Source organism: Notechis scutatus, chromosome 6, assembly GCF_049901735.1.
Source record: "Notechis scutatus isolate UNSWTSFEM ecotype Mainland chromosome 6, rNotScu1.2, whole genome shotgun sequence".
In the NCBI taxonomy this organism is placed as follows: Eukaryota; Metazoa; Chordata; class Lepidosauria; order Squamata; family Elapidae; genus Notechis; species Notechis scutatus.
In genome coordinates, this window is record NC_142014.1 from 28,789,961 (window position 1) to 28,808,730 (window position 18,770).

Genomic DNA, 18,770 nt, shown 5'->3' on the forward strand with positions numbered 1-18,770 from the left:
TCGTCTCCCCTTCCTTCCTTCCCTCTCCTTTCCCTTCTTCCTTCTTTCCCTTCCTTTCCCCCTTCCCTTCCCTTCCCTCCTCTCTCCTTCTTTCCCTTTCTTCCCTTCCCTCCCCTCCGCCTTACTTCTCCTCACCTCCGCTCTCCTTTCTCCTTCTTTCCCTTCCTTTCCCCTCCCTCCCTCCCTTCCCTTCTTCCTCCTTCCCCTTCCTTCCCTCCTTTCTCTTTCTTCCTCTCCCTCTTTCCTTCCCTTCCCTCTCCTTTCCCTTCTTCCTTCTTTCCCTTCATCTCCCCACCCTTCCTTCCCTTCCCTCCCCTCTCTTCCTTCCCCTTCCCTCCTTCTTTCACTTCCCTTCCTTCCCCTTCCCTCCCTCCTTCTCCTCCCTTTCCCTCTTCTTCTTCCCCTTCCTCTTTCTTCCTCTTCCTCTCCCCTCCCTCCCTTCCCTTCTTTCTTCCTTCTTTCCCTTTTCTCCCCTCCCCTGTCCTCCTTCCCCTTCCCTCCTTCTTTCACTTCCCTTCCTTCCCCTCCCCTCCCTCCTTCTCCTCCCTTCTCTCTCTCCTTCTTCCCCTTCTTCTCCCCTCCTTCCCTTCCCTTCTTTCTTCCTTCTCCCTCCCCTCCCCTCTCCTCCTTCCCTTTCCTTCCCTCCTTCTTTCATTTCCCTTCCTTCCCTCCTTCTTCTCCTCCCTTCTCTCCCCTCTCCTTCTTCCCTTCCTCTTTCTTTCCCTTCCTCTCCCATTCCTTCCTTCCCTCCCCTCCCCTTCCTCTTCCCTCCCCTCCCCTCCAGCAATTGGGGGATTCCCTTTCCTTGGACCTGTTCAAGGTCAAGAGCAGAGGGCCATTGGTGTGTAAAGTTCCGACTTAAGTGGACAGCCTCTTCCAACTCTGCCATCTTCTGAAACCATCACAGGGGATTCTCCAAGAGAATGGCCCAGCTTGGTAGCTCTTAATGGATTTTTTTTTTTTAAAATATATGTATAAAAACTCACAAGAGGAGGGAATGAATAATTCCATGTCAGGGCTACATTAGTACTTTCATAACTCTGGCTGTGGGGTCCTTTTAGATATTGGATTTTCCCCCTACAGGAACAGAACAATTCCTCCAAACACAAGCCCTGTTCGGCTTTTTATAATGGTAGAAAGGAGGAAAAAGTTCTTGTTCTTTGTGCTGGTTTCTTTTCCAAAGCAAATACTAAGCATGATTCTATTATGCAGATTTATTTGATCTTTCTTGCATTAAATTACAACAATACTGCCGGTCTCAGAAATACATCCCACTCTCTTTTTGCACGTATTTGCAGAAAAGCTTTGGGCCCAACACACATACACACACACACACACACACACACACACACACACAAAACCACCCTTCTCCCATTTTCTACCTTATAATTTTACCGTTGCAAGCTTAATACCTATAACTCCAATAACCATCGTTAATCTTCAGAGGCCTGCTGATCAGAACAAATATTACCGGCATTTATCTTCATAGGATTTGCAGTTTTTAAAATCCCGCTGAATAACTGCTTTTAGGAAAAAGGCACGGAAAATTCTGAAACAGAAACAAGAGAGCCTATCGGAGATTTAACACATGCTCTCTCACTCGCCACTTAGCCAAACAATGCTGGGGGGGGGGGGGATTAGAACGGACGAATGATACGCTGTGTAATCCTTCGTAATGCTAACTCATAAGGAAAAGATTAAAGGGTTTAAGGAAACCACGAGGTGCTAAATTGCTTTATTGGGTCTGCCGCAGGTCACTTCTTGTAGGGTGCGGTGAGGTTGCAATCTAATCATCATCTTCATTTAACGATCCCATAATCCCCTTCAGGACGGAGTCTGGGCAACTGAATGGAGCTAACAAAGCATTTGAGTGGCCGGATGCCATTCCTGTTGCCAGTGCGAAGTTTTGTTCAGCAGATATATTCTCAGAGAGTAACTAAAATGTGGTCAACAAAAACTGTAACTATAAGTCCAATCAAGGCAAAATGAGGTAATTAATTTGGCAGAGCAGGAGCAGGAATTCCAGACTTGAAGGCACAGCAAAACTCACACATTGGGAAGACGCAGGAAACACAGATAAGCAATGACAACAGGATAAAGTCACATTTGCTCCCAGAAGCTGCCGCACGCAGCCTGCATCTCTTTTAAACTCTCTTCCCAGCTGTGACTAATGAAGGTAATCAGGGCCCTTTCCTCCCCCATAAGCTACGCAACCCACGTTGCTCTCTTCTCTGTTCCTCCCTGCGTGTCCTAGGATGAAGAAGGGGTGGGCCTGGGTCTTCCTCTGAACTCCCTCTTCCTTGTTCTCCCTCTCCCCTGCTCTGCCCAGCTGGACTTTGCTCTTCCCCAGCCTCCTCCACAGCCAACCGAGCCACCCTCCTACTCCCTGTCAGCTGTTCATCTTCCTCCTCGGATTCAGACTCCAACAGGAGCATGACATAACCTGGTTGTTAAGTGAATTCTGGCTTCCCCATTGACTTTGCTCGTCAGAAGGTCGCAAAAGGGGATCACGTGACCCCCCTGGGGGACACTGTGACCGTCATAAATGTGAATCAGTTGTCAAGCATCCAAATGCAAATCACGTGACCCTGGGGATGCGGCAATGGTCGTAAGTGTGAAACATGGTCATAAGTCACTTTTTTTGGTTACTTTGAGTTCTGCCATAAGTCGAGGACTCCAGGTATTCTGCTCTATGTTGGCTAGAAATTCCAAAGGGGAAAAAAATATGGTGATATTTCCCTTTTGGAATTATAATGATATATTATAATTATATCATTCCAAATAGACTTATTGGTTAGGTTCGCCTGTTGCATTCAGATTTAAATACTTGTTTTCGTTTTGGAGACTCTATGAATCATGTCAAAATGATTTAATAACCCTGTTTTCTGACTTGAGCATGTTATGCAACCCCCATCGTTAGTGATTCATTCTCTGTAACCCAGTTAGACAAAAGGTAACTTAGTTATGCTATGCAAATCCAACTTTTTCTTTCATAAACTGGGGTTTAACAACTTTGGCTTACAATAAGATGTGATCACAACACTGGTCATTTCAAGGATCGACTTTTGGGGCTGACCCCTTCTGCTTATTACAGAATAGATAAGTGCAGGATTTTACCAAGAAAGCATTTTTTACTTTTTATTTTTCTTTGGAAGACGTTTCGCTTCTCGTCCCAGAAGCTTCTTCCGCTCTGACTGGATGGTGAGGCATGGAAGGATTTATACTCCTTGCAGACAGCTGGTCATTTACATCCTTTTAGAGTAGCGGTGGCTAACCTTTTTGGGCTCCTGTGCCGAAAATTGTGCGCACGCTTGCATGCCAGCACCCAGAAGGCAATGCGCGTGGCCCCCCACACCCCTGCGCATGCACGCATGATTCCATCCCACGCCACCCCCTTACCTGCACTGTGCATGCATGCGTCTCCCAGCTGATTTTCGGGCCTTTTTTGGCCTCCCAGAGGCTCGAGGGAAGCCTCTGCAGCCTTTGGAGGCTGAAAAATGGGCCCGTTTCGTCACTTCCGGTATTTCCAGAAATACAGCAAGTGACGAAGCGGGCCCGTTTTTCAGCCCGCAAAGGCTGCAGAGGCTTCCCTCAAGCCTCTGGGAGGCCGAAAGAGGCCCGAAAATCAGCTGGGAGGTGCGCGCATGTGCAGTGAAGTAAGGTTGCCACAAATGGCACAAAAGGAAGAAAGAAGGAGGGGAGGGAAGGAAGTGAAAGGGAGGGGAAGGGAAGGGAGGGAGGGGAGAGGAAGGGAAAGAAAGAGGAAGGAGGAAGGGGAGGGGAAGTTGAAGTCCACAAGTCTTAAAGTTGCCAAGGTTGGAGAGCCCTGGACTAGATGACCTCTAAGATCCCTTCCCTCATCCAGTTGTCCCAAACATACTCCAGGGGGAAAAAACCTCCTCACGACCCCCCAACTCCCTTCTTTCAAACGTTTCCTCCCCTCCCTCCCTCCTGCCTCCCACTTTTCGTAATTCCCAGCCAAGAAGCTTTGCCTCCAGAAAAAGGGCAGGACTGGCACGCGAGACCCGCCCAAACCGCTTCACCGGCCCTTACCGCGCATGCCCATTCCCGTTTCCATAGAGAGACGAAACTTTGGGAGTCTTTTCTTATGATTTCACTTTTATTACGATCCTAATCCGTTATTCGCCCTCCCCCTCTCACCATCTCTCTGACAGGACCCGAAAGAATGGAACCACAACCACAACCACGGCCACCACAACGGGCATGGCCAAAAGGAATAAAAACATCATCGCAACCCAATTGTGAGACAGAGACTTCATTTTTTCCCCCCAAACTCGCAGGGCCGAAAGCAGGAGGAGGAGGAGACAAAAGCCTCGCCCCTTTGGCTCCACCCTCGGCCCCGCCCCTTCAGCAGCCCCGACCAATCATCTCCCGCGGCGCCTTTCTTTTTTTTTTTTTTCTACCTCCTGCTCCTCCCCGCCGGGCGTGAGAGGGCGGCGCCCTCGGAGGTGAGCGGAGGGGGTGCTTCGCTGCGCTCCGCGTCGCTCGCCCGTCCCCTTCAGTCCGAGAGCGTGGCCGGAGCATGAAAGGCGGCTCCGGAGCGCTGCAAGCCAGCCGCGGAGGAAGGCAGCCCGGCCGGCCGGCCGCTGCGGCCCGATGTCCCGCAAAGCCAATGTGGAATACACGCTGCGGAGCCTGAGCAACCTGATGGGGAGAAGCGGCGCCGGCAGCCGCCGCCGCCGCCGCCTCCTCCTCCTCCGCAGCCGCCCGCCGGCTTGGGCGAGCGGACCCTGATCGCGGCGGTCGAGTCTTACTCCAGCCTGAACAGCCAGGCTTCTTCGTCGGGCGGCGGCGGCGGCGGCGACGACTGCGCGGAGCTGGAGCGGGCGGCCCGGCGGCAGTTCCAGCAGGACGAGCCGGCCGCTTTCGTCTACGTGGTGGCGGCTTTCTCGGCGCTGGGCGGCTTCCTCTTCGGCTACGACACTGGCGTGGTGTCCGGGGCTCTGCTGCTGCTCAAGAAGGAGCTGAGCCTCGACGCCACCTGGCAGGAGCTGCTGGTCTCCGGCACGGTGGGCGCCGCCGCCCTCGCCGCTCTGCTGGGCGGCGCCCTGAACGGCTGGTGGGGCCGCCGCGCCTGCATCCTCCTGGCCAGCCTGGTCTTCGCCGCCGGCGCCGTCCTGCTGGCCGCCGCGCCCGATAAGGAGACGCTGCTCGGAGGGCGCTTGGTGGTCGGGCTGGGCATAGGTAGGTCCCGCGGGGGGCGGTTAATAATAGTAAACAACCGGTTAATAATGGATAGCAATGAACCGGTTAATAGTGGTTAACAATGGTTAACAGTCAACAGGTCAATAATAGTTAATGGATAGCAATGAACTAGTTAATAATAATGGATAGCAATGAACTGGTTAATAGTGGTTAACAATGAACCAGTTAATAGTGGTTAATAATAGTTAACAGTCAACAGGTCAATAATGATTAGTAATGGACAGCAATGAACCGGTTAATAATGGTTAATAGTCAACAGGTTAATAATGGTTAACAATTGATAGCAATGAACAGGTTAATAATGGTTAGCAATGTACCGGTTAACTAACCAATTAACAGTTGCTAACAATGAACCAATTAACAATTGCAAGCAATTAACAATTCCTCACAATCAACCAGTGGAACAACTTGCCTTCAGAAATTGTGGGGGGCTCCATCGCTGGAGGTTTTTAAGAAGAGACTGGACAGTCACTTGTCTGGAATGGTATAGACTAGAGTCTCCTGCTTTAGCAGGGGGGTTGGACTAGAAGCGCTCCAAGGTCCCTTCCAGCTGGATTCAGATTCTAGAGCTGAAATGAGGGGTGCTTGGTGGTTCTCTTGCAGATGTTGCATTGCCTGGCTAGGGAACATCATCAGGGCTAGGAGGGAGTGGGGTTTGTGGATGGAAGAGAAGGATAAGTGGAGGAGGAGAAGGACTGTGGGGTCCTTGATGCTCTCTGAGCTCGGATGTTTTCTTGCAGACATTTCATTACCCAACTAGATAACATCATCAGTACTAGTAGGGACTGTGGTTTGCGAGGAGGAGGAGAGGGGGGAACTGTGGGGTCCTTGATACTCTCTGAGCTTGGTTGTTTTCTTGCAGACGTTTCATTCCCAAACCAGGTAACGTCATCAGTGCTTGAAGAGAGTGGGATTGTATGATAGACAAACCAAGAGCAAACCTTTCTTCCTTCTACCACTGGTGATATTGTCTACTTTTGAGTACCGAAGTGTCTGTAAAGAAAACCCAGAGTGCACTTCCCATCCCATCATTCCTGCCTCTTCTTGCAGGAGCAAAATTCAGGACCACTTTGGTTCATCCAAACCCTTCACCAAGGAAGCTTCTAGCGGCTAATTGAAACCTCTCTCCCCGGCCTTTATTATTTGAAAATAATGCCCATAAGCACTAACTTTAAACTCCTTGCATTACGGAGATTCATTTTGAGATTAATTTGGGCAATCAGAGCCATTCTTGCTGCTGGCCAGCTCCCTTTCAGGGCTATGGGGTGTGCCCTAAAGCAGTGGTCACCAACCAGTGGGCTAGGGACCACTGGTGGTCCGTGAGAAAATTTGGCTGGTCCGCAGAGAAATGTCACCCCCAAAGCAATTAATCCAGGCTGTGCGGGAACACAAGGCTGCGCCACCCACATGACCCACGGGAACACAAGGCTTGCGCCACTTGCATTGCGAACAACTTGAGGTAGTGAGGGGAGGGGGAAAGAGCAGGGGGGGGGGACTTGCTCCACACGCCTGGCCTGGCCACCGGGTGCTTCTTTCTGCTTCTTTCTTCTGCTTTTAGCTGCACACAAGGAAAGCAGCAAAAGTCTTTCTCTCTCCCAGACTCCGCCAGAAATGAGTCTTTGGGACCCTGCAAGGCCTCCTGCTCCAAGAGGCTGTGCCGGCAAAGACTCAATTCTGGCAGAGTTTGGGGGAGAGAAAGAAAGACTTCTGCTGCTTCTGCTGCTTTCCTTGCATGAAGCCAAAAGTCTCTCTTTCTCTCTGTGAGAACAGAGCTGGAGACGGTAAAGAATGATCGATCGGTAGGAAAACGGGGTGGGGAATCTTCCTGCAGACTTTTTTGGGGGATTTTCCCAGGGTTTTTGGTCCGCAGGATTTAAAATTATGAGTTTGGTGGTCCCTGAAGTCCAAAAGGTTGGTTTCCCCTGGATTAGAGCTTTTCAGAGCCCCCCAGATATAAATTCGACCTTCTGTCAGCCACCTACTGAATCCCCTTTTAGCCCCAAACATTTATTGACTTATGGGATAAACCCATCAACCCATACGGGGTCGATATGGGGACCCCTGTTTTAAAGCAAGACCCCCTCCCCAAAAGGTATGCAGTGACGGGCCTTTTTCAGCTTTATACACACACAACACACACACACACACAAATGCGGTCTATTTTCTTAGCCCCCTTGGAGACATAGACAAAAGGATTCCTAGGGCTGGGAAGAGACCTTGGAGGTCATCTAGTCCAGCCTGCTGTCCCAGGCAGGCGCTTTGCACCCCAGGCAAATAACCTGTCTGATCTTTTCTTGAAGACCTCCAGCGACTGCTGCCGATGCATCTTGCCTACTTGCAGTTTTTTTGTGGCTTCGGAAACCCAAATCAACTTTTCTTGAGATGGATCGGTGATAGAAGGGAGGCAGTCAAGCTCCCCGGTCAGTTGGTTGAATATGTGGAATTAAAACGGGAGTTCGGTGGTGTTTGTAAAGAACCGTTCAGCTTGCCTGGCCTTTTAATTTCCCGTTCTTCTAAAAAAAAAGCCTGGTTTTCTTTCTTTTGGGGGGGGCTGTCTCTTGAATTTTCATCCACCACAAGGGCCATTTTAAAGGAACGGAAATGTCATCTGAAATAAATCGCTTGGATCTTGATAGCATTGCTTTCCATTTGTTTGAAAGATTGTTTTACTCATTTTTTGGTTATCCACGGAGTTTTATTTAGAATTTAAACTGCTTGTGCTCTGTATAACATATTGCACCGGGACAAATTCCTTGTGCGTCCAATCACACTTGGCCAATAAAGAATTCTATTCTATTCTATTCTATCCTATTCTATCCTATTCTTTATTATCTATTACTTATTCTATTCTATTCTTTATTATCTATTCTTTATTCTATTCTATTCTATTCTATTCTATTCTATATAGTGCTTTGAATAATCTGCTGTAGATCTTTGAATTTCTCATGAACTAATCCAGAGCACCACTTAAAATCCAGGTGGTTCTTTTGATACCTTGGGGAAAAATTTAACCTCATCTAAACAATTGGTTAACTCTGTGATCTGCCTTCACAGTCAATGTTGTAGGTAAAGAAGGTGTTTATCGTTTGTTTAAACTTTAACCGCAAATAAACATCCTTTCCATTTATTGCAATATATCACAGCATATCCAGCAATAAGTACTACCGAAGCATTGGGATTTCATACCGTCAGAATTTAAATGATACCTGAAAATGGATCTTTCATATCTTATGTAAAATATTCCTTAAATGCTGTTTCTGTTCAGTTCATATTTATTCCCAAAATACTTCTAAGACGTTGGTTTCATAGGGTTAATTTATCAATAGGGTATAGATGTGCCATTTTTTGGGACTTTTATTTGATCTTTGGGTGTTTTTAATCACGTGCCACATTTCAAGCAGTAAAAACAAAAATACACAAGCTCAGGAGAATATTCAAATTTGCTTAATTCTGTGATTCTAATTTAATTCAATCTGGTCAATGGGATTATTGCCTATATTCATTACATTATATTTTAAAAATGACCTAAATCCTGGGAGTTTAGCCTAAGGTTTGAGAACTGCACATAGTCGTAATATTTAAGTTTTACCATTTTGCTGTTTACTGTATATATACTAAGGTGGTAATAAGCACCGTTACATTCAGCGAGAAACTAAATGATGCTATTAGAGGCGATAACTGTTCTGCTTTTCAAGCAATTTAAAAGAGCTTATATTGTTTTTTCTCTCTCTTCTATCCTCATAACAATTCAGTAAAATAGATTGGACTGAAACAAAAAAATAGCAATCGGGTGAATCTAGAATGTATTATTTTTTTAAGGAAAAACATTGGAACCACATTTATCTGCTGATGAATGGTAGTCAGATATGTATGTATAGGTGAATTGTCACATTTTGACACTCAGTGCCTTTTTGGCGCGCACTTGCTATGTTTTGGCACTTGGTGCTGAAAAGGTTAATCACTCTAAGGAGATACATCTGGTGAGACCCGGAAGAAGGGCCTTCTCCGTGGTGGTTCCCTCTCTCTGGAACATCATCCCCCTGGAGATTAGAACGGCCCCCTCTCTAACACTCTTCCGGAAGGCGCTGAAGACCTGGTTCTGCCAGCAGGTCTGGGGAACCCAGAGCGGGATGGAACCCATCAAATCGCTCATGTGATGTCGCTGGGGCGGGGGTGATTTTAGTGTATTAATTTATTATATGACTCTTCTTTTATTAGTTTTATTGTTTTTATACGGGGTTTTATATTCTGTAAACCTCCTTGAGTCTCCCTGGGTGAATAGGCAGCAATATAAATTCCCTAAATCAAGAGTTTGCAACCTGAGGCTCTGGAGCCACATCCGGCTCTTTTGGCCCTCCGTTGCGGTTCCCTGTCGGCTGATCCCACCACTGGCTGGACCCTCCCCTCCCCGTCCCTCCTTGCCTGGCCTGAGAAGGTAAGGGTGATGGCGTGGGATGGAGACTCAGCTCCATATTCCAGAGCAGGAGGTGACTGGGTGGGCGTGAGTGACGTTGAGTTGGCCACACCCACCCAGTCACACCGGTTGTTAAATTATTGGCTCCCGGGGTTTTCTGTGGGAAATGGACCCAAATGGCTCTTTGAGTGTTTAAGGTTGCATTTAGTGACCGTCCCGCACTGAAAAAATAAATAAATTCATTTAGTGACCGTTCAAAGTTAGAACGGCACTGAAAAAAAAGCAAGTTATGCCCGTTTTTCACTCTTATGACTGTTGTGGCATCCCCACAGTCACCTGATCCAAATTCAGAGGCTTGGCAACTGGCATGTACTTACGACGGTTGCATTGTCCCGAGGTTACGTGGTCCCCTTTTATGACCTTCTGACAAGCTAAGTCAAGGGGGAAACCAGATTCACTTAAGAACTGTGTTACTAACTTAAGAAGTGAGGAGACCCGCTTAACAACTCCAGTAAGGAAGGCTGTAGAAAAGGACAAAACTCGCTTAGCGACAGAAATTCTGGGCTCAATTGTTGTAAGTCGAGATCTCTGTATCATCTCATAGTCACATTAATGTTAAGGACTTTGTTAAATAACAAGACGCTAAGTTAATATCAAATTGCATATGAAGACAGAAGATATGTCTTTATTAAACAACTAGCTCGACACCCGTGCTTTGCTATGAAACTATATGATCGGGCTTAGTTTTTTTGGGGGGGAAATAAGGTGGGGGGAAATTGTGCCTCTGCCTCGGTATTTATCTGACTAGCGTCCTGTCAGTGTGTGAGAGTTGAGGGCTATTTGGAAGCTGAGACGGTATTTGCTGTGGGAGCAAGAAGGAGACAGCAAGGAGCCTGGGCGTGGCTTAGCTTAACTGTTCTGTACTAAAGCTGCTTGGTGCTCTGAAACTGAAACTCCTCTGCTTGTGTTTTGCATTTGGAAGAGATTTCTTTTCAGATGGGGAGGGGGAGTAGAACTCCTTAGCATCAGAGCGTGTTAATAATAATATAGGAAATACTAATGCTGTGATGGTCATTTTGAAAAATCCTTTCTTAGTGAGCACCTAGAAGCCAACAGGAACCTACAAGCCAAATGTCAAGTTTGTAGGCTTTACAGTTCTGGAGATTTTGTGATGATGCATGAGGGGTATTTCGCTTTTTATAAATAGATAGATAGATAGATAGATAGATAGATAGATAGATGATAGATGGATGGATGGATGGATAGATAGATGATAGATAGATAGATAGATAGAGAGAGAGAGAGAGAGAGAGAGAGAATAGGATGGATGGATGGATTGATAGATTGGTAGATAGATTGATTGATTTCAGGACTTTTCAGCCCAGTGAATATTTTCTCTGAATATTTATTTCTGAGAAATGATCATTAAGTTGGCATTAGAATGAATCATGGACAAGCCAGAAAAATTGGCAAACTCTAATTTAGTGGATCACAGGCAGCGTATTAATTGTTTTGAAAAATCACAATTCGTTTGCTCTTAAGAAACTAGTTAGATTTGATCCCTCAAAAATGCGTTTGTAGCATCTGTCTACAATAAGTTGAAAGCACCCGGTCTTTTGATACAAATACACTATACAGTAGAAACCTCACATATATTCATTCATTATTCCATACAGATAGTCCTTGACTTATGGCCACAATTGAGCTTCTGTTGCTAAGCAAGACAGTGACATAAGTTTTGCCCCATTTTACTACCGTTTTTCCCACAGTTGTTAAGTGAATCGCTGCAGTTAAGCTAGTCACATGGTTGTAAAGTGAATCTGGCTTCCCCGTTGAGTTTGCTGGTCAGAAGGTTGCAAAAGGGGACCATGTAACTTCGGGACACTGCAACTGTCATACGTACATGCCAGTTTCCAAGTGTCTGAATGTTGGATCACGTGACCATGGGAATGCTGCAACAGTCGTAAGTGTGAAAAACGGTCATAAGTCCTTTTTTCAGTGTCATGGTAGCTTCTAATGGTCACTAAACCAAAGGTAAGTCGAGGACTATCTATAGTACAACTCTAATATAGGTGGCTGTTTTATAGGAAGTAAGATACTTTCAGGTAAATACATGTGAATATTAGCAGCTCACTGAATTTGGAGATGGAGAATGTTGCAGTGGCCTAGAGGTGGCGCTCTCATCTCACAATGAGGAGGCTATGAGTTTGCTCCTAGATAGCAGCAGATATTTCTCTGAGCACACTGAGAATATATCTGCCAAACAAAACTCCGCATTGGTGACAGGAAGGGCATCCGGCCAGTAAACACTCTGCTAGCTCCATTCAGCTGCCCAGACTCCACCCCCCAAGGGATTATGGGGTCATTAAAAGAAGATGATGCTGACTGATTTTGGAGATGGAGGAATAATTTTTTTATGCTCTGCATATTTATTAGTTGTCAAGAACGATCAAGCTACGCTTACAAGTACCTGAAATCTGTGGGATAAATTAGTCATGATGGAAATTAAGCACCACCGTTCATTTATTTTTATTGAAGGGCTTAGCAATTAGCAAGCTTAATCTTACATCTGCAGCGTACAGGTAGTCCTCGACTTATGACCACAATTGATACCAAAATTTGTTAAGTGAGAAATTCGTTGAGTCTTTCCCCCAATATTCTTGCCACATTTGTTAAGTGGATGATTGTAGTTATTAAATTAGTCACACAGCTGTTAAATGAATTCAGCTTCCGCATTGACTTTGATTGTTGGAAGGTCGCAAAATGTGACCCTGGGACATTGCAACCGTCATAAATGTGAATCAGTTGCCAAGGGTCTGGATTTTGATCTTCTGACCATGGGGTTTGTTATAACAGTTGTAGGTGTGAAAAACGGTCATAAGTCAAGTTTTTTTTCAGTGCCTTTGTGACGTTGAACGGTCATTAAACGAACCAATGTAATTTGAGGACTAACCTATAGTGAAAAATTCAAAATTCTGTGTGCCGTTGTTCACTGGTGTGCCTTTTCTAACCGTCCTAAAAGAAATCCGGGGGAGATGGACATGGAGAAAATAACATTTATTAATGATGGTTTAACATGGACTTGACAGGATAATGGGGAAATTTGGAGAAATTCAAATGCGGATAAAAATGGATTACGGAGACAGAATGAACAGAAGGGGGAAATAAATTGTCATGCCCCTGTCGGAATCTGATTCAGAGGGGGAAGCCGAGCAGCTGAGAGGGAGTGGGAATGTGGCACCATTGGCTGTGGAAGAAATCAGGGAAGGGCAAAGGCTGGCTGGGCAGAGCAGGGGAGAGGTAGAGCAAGTGAGAGGGAATAGGGAGGAAGACCCAGGCCCACCCCTTCTTCATCCTGGGGCACGCAGGGAGGAATGAAAAAGGGAGCAATGAGAGTTGTGTGGCTTACGGGGGAGGAAAGGGCCCTGATTCCCTTCATTAGCCACAGCTGGGAACACAGTGTTTAAAAGAGGAAGCTGCACACAGCAAAGTTGTTGGGAGCAAATTGTGAATTATCTGGTTTCCTCGAGGTTTATCTGTGTTCCTGGCATCTTCCCAACTGTGTGTGTTTTGCTGGCCTTTCAAGTCTGCAATTCCTTCTCCTGCCCTGTCCAGTTAATTACTGCAGCATGGTTTGTGTGGATTTTTATTTACAGTTTGTATGTACTTTGTTTTTGGACTGAATTTCCTCCACTTTAAAGACTGTTCCTGGGAGAGTTTTTTCTCCAGCCAAAGGTAACCTGGACATTGGGGGCAAAGTTGGAGATACTAAAGGGACACTTCTTGTTTATTTGACTGTGTTGCCTTTGTGCCACGCCCCGGGTCATCACAAATCTTCCTAATGACTTTGTTTTAAAGAGAGAGAGAAAAAATGAGAACCTCATGTTTTGGTTGGTTATTGATCCTTGGGGAAAACATGGTCACCCATCTGACATTACTTGTTAATTGCAATGTCAAAATACTTTAAAATGGAGAATCTGACGGGCAGCAGACAGGGAAAACAGCCAATGCAGAAGAGAGGGGATGATATCCAATGCAAGAAACCAAGAGGAAGCAAAGTATTTAGAAAAACAAATCAATATATAATGCTGAATTAAAATGACACGGCTGTCTTGGAAATTAGCCGGTTTCCTGCAAGCTTACAAGGCAAGGAACGTTATGTAAGATGAGAAACGAAGATTTGGATTCAGCTGTGTTTTTGCCAAGTTTTTCACCTTTCTTGACCTAGTAGAAGACAATTTGCATCTTTGTACAAATGAGTCACAGGAACCTTAAAGCAAAAAAGAATAAATAAAAATACAGAGAATTCTGATTTTGGAGACGAAAGCTTTGCCACTCGGATTAAGCCAGGTAGCAAGAAATTAATTTGGAAGAAATCTCACATTAATCTTTGGGTAGAGCTAACAGCCATAAAACAAAGCCAAGTGTCAACTATACTTATGCAGAAAAAATATAATGTCTCTCCAACTATTTTTTAGGATGGTTTTGATTCTTAAGATGTATCCTGGCTGATTTATTAAATTAAAACTAATCGATTGAATAATCAAAGAGTTGTATTGTATGGAAGACAGGTGACTATTGCTTGCAGAAAAGTCTCCACAATGGTACTTTATTGTCGTCTATGAAATAAGTGTTGTGGCCAGCGGCTGACTTGGACATTGAGGAGGTTGGGAAGGAACATGGGCCAGTCCTGGAGTCTGGAGAAGGCTCTGACGAGGGCTCTGCATCAGGGGCCAGGGCAGCTATGAGCTGCCTTCGGAGTCGGAGATCAGTGGGGCAGAACAACAGCTGGAGCCTGTTCCCAGTGCGCGCGTGCACAGAGCTGCCAGGAGAAGGGAACAATTAAGGAACAAGGGTCAATTCGGGAGTAAAGGCACAGGTGGACGGTGAATGGCCCCTCCCAGAGGGAATAAAGAGGAACGAAGGGGGAATGGGGTTTGCAGGAGACAATTAGTTCATTTAATTAGGGTGAAGATCTGTTCGTGGCTCTTTGCCAAGTATTGTCTGCTACAGAGTGGCGTTTGGAAGCTATCGGCCTGGCAACTCTCCAAGCCTGATAAGGTCTGTAGTTGTGAAATCTCTTGAAAGATTGTTGGCCAGGACTTTGCTGGAGAGGAATTCCCTTTAACCTAAATAAAAAGGGGTTTTGTCGGGACGAGGAAGTCGGCTTCATGATCTTGGGAAGCCTAGGTCAGAACAATAAGAAACATTTTGGTATTAGCTCACTATTTGCTAGAGCTCTGTGGTTCCAGGTTAACAGCTGGCTGGCACCATGTTTACATGGCACTGAGTTGGCATTTGTACATTCTGCTTTTTTTAAAATATACGTATGAACAAATTTAAGCCACGAGGAAATGGATATTTCAGCTTTATCTAAAATACCTGGCGACGGCTGTTATCTTTCCGTTGCCTCTTTCTCCATTTTAAATCACCAAATCTGCTTTAGAGCTCTGGAATTTCATAGTGGCTGCCCAGTCAAATATTAACCAGTCATTACCTTGATTACCCTTAAATCAGCCAAGGTTGGCTTGTCTGTTGCAGTCTTCCTAATTCTCAAAACATCATGCTAAGCCTTGCTTTGTTTGATGAACCCACCCTGATAAAAACCGCTTTCATTGCCCGTTAAAAGTCAGTGAAAATAAATGGATTCATCCAAAGGCTTCTTGACTTATTTTCTTTCACAGGTTACAGTTTGATTTCACCTTGTTTAAGCGACAATCCAGAAGCTGAAGAAGGCTGGGAGCTAACTAAATTGCAATAGCAGGTGGTCCTTGAGTTACGACGGTTCGTTTAGTGACCATTCAAAGTTAACCACCGCACTGAAAAAAAAAAGGACTTAGGACCACTTTTCACACTTACGACTGTCACAGCACCTCCTGTGGTCACATAATTTACCTTTGGATGCTTGACAACTGACTCACATTTATGACGGTTGCAGCGTCCCCTTTTGCGACCTCCTGGCAGGCAAAATCGATGAGGAAGGCCAGATTCATTTTACGACTGTATTACTAATTTAAGAACTGCAAGTGATTCGCTTAACAAATGGGGTGAGAAAAGTCGATTAAAAGGGGGCAAAACTCAAATTTCACACCTAACAACCTACATTTTGGACCCAGTTGCCGTCGTAAGTTGTATTAATAGGAAGCGTCTGCTATTCGAGTGGAAATTGCCTAGGTCCGTGATGGTGAACCTATGGCATGCGTGCCACAGGTGGCACACAGAGCCATTTGTGCCAGCATAAGAGCTGCAGGCAAACTTACCTCACTGCGCATGTGTGCGCCTCACAGCTGATTTTCAGCCGGTTTGAGGCCTTTTTTGGCCTCCCAGAGACTCGAGGAAGGCTTCTGCAGGCTTTGCAGGCCGAAAACTAGCCCCGTGTCATCCCTTCCTGTTTTTCTGAAAATACCAGAAGTGATGAAACAGGGCTAGTTTTCGGCCTGCAAAGCCTGCAGAAGACTTCCTCAAGCCTCTGGGAGGCTGAAAAAGGCCTCAAACTGGCTGAAAAGCAACTGTGAGGCGCAGTGCAGATAAGAGGGTGACGGGGGTGAGTGGGTGGGGATTGCGTGCACATGCGTAGGGGGAGTGGGGGGGCGCATTGCTTTCTGGGTGCTGGTACGCAAGCGTGCAAGTGCGCATACAATTTTTGGCACAGGAGCCCAAAAATGTTAGCCACACTGGCCTAGGCCCTCCAGTACCCAAAGGTAATTTAATTTTTATCATTCAGCAGAACTCCAAATATAAGCACAGAAATAATATGAAACAATATATATTTTTCTTTTGGATTCTGAAAGACTGGTATTTCCTTATGGAATATACATATACATATGCACACACACACACACACACACACATATATATACATACATACATACATACATACATACATACATACATACATATATATATATACAGTGAAAAAAAACAACCATACTAATTAATCTTTTTAATAGTTCAATATTAGTCATATTTACTGTAGTCCATCAGAGGGCACTAGGGAGCTTAACTAACAGCTTAAGCATCATAAATAAATATACAGATTAACTGTACTTTTTAAAGTTCAAATTAAGATAACCCTAAAAAGCAGTAAGAAAAAAAATAACCCATTTTTGTATGTGTGCGAGATATGGCAGATCCGTAATCTAATAGTTCTTTGTTTTTCTACCTAATGTTTTCATTACAATTTAGCTTGAATTTTGCTTTATTAAAAGAGACATCTCTAGAAAAAAAAAATTAGGGCTCTGCCATATTTGTGAAATTAAATTTGTGAAACTGACATAATATGGAAAAAGCTGGTTGGGGATGCTGACTTTATTAAAGCTTCCCTTTGTAATGCTTAATTTTATTTAAAGGTAGTCTTTTTCCCCCCAAAGGAAGATTAATATACTGCATAACAAAACAGGTATATAAATGTAACCTATCTATTGTCTAACAGAATAGCCCTCCAATTAAATTCATTGAGCTTACTCGTCTATACAGTGGATTAAAGAAAAGGCAGGAAGAAAGAAACGGATATTTCACTCGCAAATCAAACGTTATCAGGCCTTCCCAGACCAAAGACAACCACTTCGGATTGAAGGCATGCATAAATTGATGTCAGTTTTACACTCCAGTTTCTGAATGGACCAACATCCGGTGATAGAACCCTTTGGATTAGTTGTGTGCAAGCAAGGTTGGTTATGTGCAAATCTATATCTAAAAAAAAGCAAAAGACCACTCACGCATCATCACAAAATCTCCAGAACCGTAAAGCCTACAAACTTGAAATTTGGCATGCATATTCCTCTTGGCTTCTAGGTGCTCACGAAGAAAATATTTTTCGGACTGACCATCAGAGCATTAGTATTTATTATTATTGTTGTTATTAACACGCTCTGATGCTAAAGAGTTCTCCCCCTCCCCACCTGAAAAAAAATCTCTTCCAAAGGCAAAACACAAGCAGAGGAGAGACGTTTCAATTTCAGTTTCAGTTTCACAGCCCCAAGCAGCTTTAGTACAGGACAGTTGAGCTAAGCCACACACAGGCTCCTTGCTGTCTCCTTGCTCACACAGCAAATACTATTTCAGTTTCCAAACAGCCCTCAACTCTCTTACACACTTGACAGGACACTAGCCAGATGAATATCGATGGATGCTGGTAGGCAGAGGCAGAATTCCCACCGTTACTTTCCTCCCCCAAAACTAAGCCTGACCACATGGGTATTGAGCTAGTAGTCCATAATCTACCTATCTATTGTAGGGACTTTAAAATAATCTCCTGCCACCAGATTTTAGTTTATAATCCTGGTCTCTGGCAGCCAGATCCAGAAAGAACCTTTAGCTCCTGCACAAATGAATTGCTCTTGCCCCAGGTAGCCTAACTATTTTTTGAGTACCTTTTTATATCGTCCATTTCTGAATACACCTAAAGCATTACAAGTCAATTTGTAAGTGATGGAAAAAAATGTCTAGGTTGCCTTAATTATCTTCCCACAAATTATTAGCTCTCTGCAGGAATGATTAAAGTCTTAACCTTGCCGTTGCTTCTTAAACCCTGCTTTGGTAAGAAATGCATTCTGGCAAGACCAATCTGTGGTTGCTGGGTATTGTGGCCTGTAGGCTGCCAGCCCCTCCAGCAGCCAAATCAGAGGAGGAGGAGGTGTGGGAATCAGGGTCAGCATCAGGGCAACCTGGGAGCGCCGCGGGGGAAGAGGGAATGGAGCAGGCAGAGAGAGAGAGAGAGAGAGAGAAAGGGAGGGAGGGTGAGGGGGAGCCTGGGCCGTCTGTCAGCCCTCAGATGGAGAGTCAACAGCCCCCAGGTCTTGAGGTGGCTGATGAGGAAGAGGAGGAACAGCTGGCTCCAGTGCCTGACATGTGGATGTGCAGATGGGAGAGGAGAGGAGAGCAGTGGAAATCTATGGGCCGGTCCTTGGGAAAAGCCACTGCTGCTAGTGAAGCCCCACCCCTAGCTCTGGGGATAAAAGGCAGGGGGTGGAGATGAATAGATGTGGAAGACAACTATTCATTTCCCTGCCGGACAGACTTGTTAGCCTGTGGGGAGAGAGAAACTTTTTGCCGGGGAAATTCAATATTTTAGAGCAAGGGTGTCAAACTGGATTTCTTCGAGGGCTGGATCTGCATTGCAGTTGTCCTC

At 45.3% G+C, this 18,770-nt stretch overlaps 1 protein-coding gene across 1 annotated transcript in view; it reads left to right on the forward strand.

The window, feature by feature from the left end:
- The first annotated feature begins 4,450 nt into the window (after positions 1 to 4,450).
- The window catches only part of SLC2A13 (solute carrier family 2 member 13), a 79,161-nt gene continuing 64,841 nt past the window's right edge, over positions 4,451 to 18,770 (forward strand). The window contains exon 1 of the mRNA XM_087967799.1: positions 4,451 to 5,205. The gene's annotated coding sequence lies outside the window, so the exon portion shown is untranslated. The remainder of the gene's footprint in view (positions 5,206 to 18,770) is intronic.